This window comes from Marmota monax, unplaced genomic scaffold (assembly GCF_021218885.2).
Source record: "Marmota monax isolate L192 unplaced genomic scaffold, Marmota_monax_Labrador192_F-V1.1 WCK01_AAM20220418_F8-fsc00147, whole genome shotgun sequence".
Classification (NCBI taxonomy): domain Eukaryota; kingdom Metazoa; phylum Chordata; class Mammalia; order Rodentia; family Sciuridae; genus Marmota; species Marmota monax.
In genome coordinates, this window is record NW_026693552.1 from 979,768 (window position 1) to 984,248 (window position 4,481).

General features: G+C 36.4%; 1 non-coding gene across 1 annotated transcript; it reads left to right on the plus strand.

The window, feature by feature from the left end:
- Positions 1-3,828: 3,828 nt before the first annotated feature.
- On the plus strand, positions 3,829-3,898 carry Trnav-cac (transfer RNA valine (anticodon CAC)). Its single transcript has one exon. It is a non-coding gene; the product is annotated as a tRNA-Val (tRNA).
- Positions 3,899-4,481: the final 583 nt, after the last annotated feature.

Consider the following 4,481-nt stretch of genomic DNA (forward strand, 5'->3'; position numbering starts at 1 on the left):
TTTAAAGACATATGGATAATTTCAGAATGTTTAATATTCTTGCTTAGTTGTTAAAATAGAAACAAGAGGGTTAGGAATCCAGGCTGGGGCTGATGTCAAGGCCCATTTTCTTGATCACTGTTCCTGTAAATTCAACATTTCTAAGTTAATAAAAACACATTTTTGAACAGCAATAGTTTTCTGCCATTTAGCTCTGCTGACTCCTACAAACTGATCAACTTTGAATGTTCCACTTGGATTTGGAAGAAGATAAGATTTGCAATGCTTTGTAGTTGCCTTAGCCAGCATTTTTACTTCACTGGCACAGTTTTGTGACTTTTATCCATTTTGATGATTCATTTTAGTAGTGTTCTGGAGCAGTCTGAAACTGGTTCCTGGAAGCCAATTTTAATAGTTCTAGGAATTTCCTAAGCTAGTTGTTAAACATGACCGTTCTTCAATGTTAAACTACATAATCTTGCAATTAAACGAGTCATATTAAAAACAAAATTAGTAAGTGCTTCAAACTCATGAATTCCTAGTTATTTTACTGATTTTTACTATTATCTGTGCTCTTGAGGTTATTTATACTTACTGTGGCTGTTTGATGGAAATAGTAAGTAACACTGTGCTACTGTGAATCTAATCACATTGCTGATTTAAATTGACTGTGGGGCTGGTATTTACCCTACATTCAGAAAGTAGCAAATGTTTCATATCAGCGCTTGATTTATTGCTTTGTCAAGACTTGCACTCCATATGGTAGCCACTAGGCACATGTGGCCATAGAGAGCATTTGGTATGTGTAGTGCAAACTAGGATGCATTACAGGTATAAATCAGAGTTTAAATGTAGTATGAATTAAAAGATGCAAAATATCTCACTAATAATTTTTATACTGACTACAGATTAAAATAATACTATTTTGGACATATTTCATTAGATAAGACATCATCAAAATTAACTTTCATTTCTTTGCTTTTCATTTCTTAAGTACTCACTAGAAATTTGAAATTACCATGTAGCTCACCTCATGTTTCTATTGAATAACACTATTCTAGGCTTTTAAAAATGATACAAAAGTGTTAGCAACACAAATCAAACCTAAAATATGGTAATCCTTTAACCACTTCATTGTGAATAGCACATACAAATGAAATAATCTTCCAGTTCAAAAACCATTTTCTGATTCAGAAAAGAAGTTACATCACTGGCAAATGAGTGAAGTTTCAACATATGTATTAGTTGTTTTACTTTTGTCTTACACTTAACATAAATAAAAATATCAACTGGCATTCATTTTGGAACTGCAGTTATTTTTCAATTATAAGCATAAGTTGTTTATGTATATAAGATTTGGGCAAAAAGTCAGTGAAAGCATTCTGTGAGAATCAATGGCTTTGTGGAATTTGTAAAGTACTTTATAGTTTACTATTATTTCTAATTTTTGTCTTATATCTCCTTTTCATGAGTCACATTTATGAGAAATGTATGCATGTAGATACATATTTTCTGAAAGCATATTATTAAACTTGTGCAGCATACCACTGACTTTTTTCATTCCCTTTATCAGCTGCCATTGTCCTCCAATTTTTTAATCTTTTAAAATTTGTCATCCTTTGACATACATTTGTATACCACACTGAAAAATAACAATGCTTAAAAACTGAAAGTCATACAATTAAAATATATAAACATTAAGAAAATATAAGGAAGAGCTCGATTATATCTAAGTGCAAAAAAAGTGGGGGGTGGGGCTGGAAGCTGGGAGTGTACTTAGCATGCACAAGGCCCTGGCTTTGATCCACAGCACCAAATAAATAAACAAATAAAATGAAAAATTAAAAAATAAAAAAGGCCAGATGATTCTCAAGATGATTCTTAATGGGAATCAATTGTATGCAATGTTGAAAGCTAAGAAGTTTAATAAAATTAGCTTCTCTGACTTTTCAAATTCAGTGAAAACCTTTCTAAAAATTGAATCCAAAAGAATTTAAACAATTCAAATTTATTAGCTGATATTTAGTACTAGCTTTTTTTTAAAAAAACATAAGGACTGTAATTTCTTTTTATTTTTAGCCTTTCTCAATTCTTACCTAGGTGTCCTCCATTAGATTTGAGATAGACCATCTGTGAAAATTGTACTTGTTCTCAAAGTGCTGTATTAATGAAATTATCATGAAAAAAGTGGGAAACTGCCACTCTTACAAGTGCTATGATGTGTGGCCTATTCATAGAAGTCAGGGAGGACTTCTCTGAAGAGGAGGTACAAGGAGGCATGAAGCAGTAGGAGATGAGAGGAAGGGAGAGGAAAGGGCCTCTGGATGAAGAGCTCAGCATGTGAAAAGGCCCTGTGGTAAGAATCATGGCAAATACAAGCCTCAAGAGACTTTTGAGGATGCAACAAAGAAAGCAAGAAAGACAGTACTTTAAGATGAAGTCAGAGAAGTTGGATGGCTCAGATCTACATGTAAACAGGCTAATAATTATTATATTTTACCTAAGGAGCAATAGGTGGTCATTTAAACCAATGTGGGAGGTGGGAAATGATAGTGGTGAGTGGGAAGGGAGATGCGCAGATGGTACTGGATACAGCGGGTATGCATTCTAAAAGGCCCATAGATAACTTCAGGTAAAGAATCGATGGGGAAGGGAGGAAGGCCAGTGTGGAGGCAGATGAGAAGAGATAGTACTTTGGAACAGAGAAATAGTGATGGAGAAGGAAAAAGCAGATAGATCTGGGGAGAATCCAAGAGGCAAAATCACCAGTGTTTCATTTAATCTCTACTCAAAGACAAACACACACTCACAAGAGAATAAAAAGGCCATTGGTCAGGCCTCACCACAGCATGGACAATCAGCTATTTTTCTAGCAGTTGGAGGGGATTTGTGCTAATCAAATACCCATTTGTCATGCTTTTGTCTAGATCTAGAAAATGCATCTGAGTAGAGAAGTGGTGCATTGTCTTTGTCAAAGAAACAGAAAGGGCAATATCTCAGACATGATGAAGTCACACCCCAGTCAGGCCCTCCTGGTGTCAACAGAGAGCAACTACTGCTGTGCATCTCTTCCTCTCTGAACGCTCATCCTTATCCAAGTGGAGATGGCTGATAAATTTTAAGGTAAAAATTAGTGTTATTCAGAGCCATTAATATAAAACTATACTTGTATTTTAAAACACATTTAAATATACAGATAGGGACTGGGGATGTGGCTCAAGCGGTAACGCACTCGCCTGGCATGCGCGGGGTGCTGGGCTGGATCCTCAGCACCACATTAAAATAAAGATGTTGTGTCCACCGAAAACTGAAAAATAAATATTAAAAAATTCTCTCTCTCTCTCTCTCTCTCTCTCTCTCTCTCTCTCTCTTCTCTCTCTCTCTCTTTAAAAAAAATTTAAACATACAGATAGTAAAAGTAATATGTTGAGAACTGTCCTGATTTGGATTCGTAATGTCCCCCAAAACTCATATGTTGAAGGCTTGGTCACCAATGCAGCACTGTCCAGTGATTTTGAGAAGTGATTGGATCATGAGGGCTCTGACCTCATCAATGGCTTAATCCACTGATAGCTGAATAGTCTTTAGGAGGTGGTGGAAACTGTAGACAGGTGGAACATGGTTGGAGGAAGTAGGTCACTCAGGGTGTGCCTTGGGGGACTATATCTTGTCCCTGGTCCCCTCACCTCTGTCCTCTTCTTCCTGGCTGCTATGAGCTGATCAACTTTCCTCTTCCATGCCCTTCCACCATGATTTCTGTCTCACCTTAGGCCCAAAGTAATGGAGAAATCAACCACAGACTGAAATCTCTGAAACTGTGAGCCAAAATAAAAACGTCCTCCTTGGGCTGGGAATATAGCTCAGTTGGTAGAGTGTTTGCCTCACATGCACAAGGCCCTGGGTTCAATCCCCAGCACCACACACACACACACACAAGATAGAAATGTCCTCCTCTAAATTGTTTATGTCAGATATTTTGGTCAAAGCTGACTAACACAAGATACTTCGTATCTAATTGCATGTATAATTCTATGACCTTTGTATTGTGACTTAGCCATCTTAAAAACTTTGAAAGCAAACACGTTTTTACATGATTTTCTTTTTATACTTAATTTTGGGAATGTTTTCAATGAAAAATATTAACATTATCTACTCTTCTCTTAGTGGATTACACTTGTTTCTCTGTCTCTGTCTCTCCCCTTTCTTTCTTTAATTGCTGTAAAATTTTATTAAGAGTTTATAGTTTCAAGTTGTGTGTGATGGTACATGTCTGTAATCCCAGTGGATAGAGGGGCTGAGACAGGAGGATCCAAGTTCAAAGTCAGCCTCAGCAATTTAGGGAGGTCTTAAGCAACCTAGTGAGACCCTGTCTCAAAATAAAAAAATAAAAAGAGCTGGAGATGTGGCTCAGTAATTCAATCCTCAGTATTCCCCCCATCCCAAAAAAGGAAAGAATCTATATTTTCTTAGAGAGTACCAAGATCTGTCAGATTACTTAATTT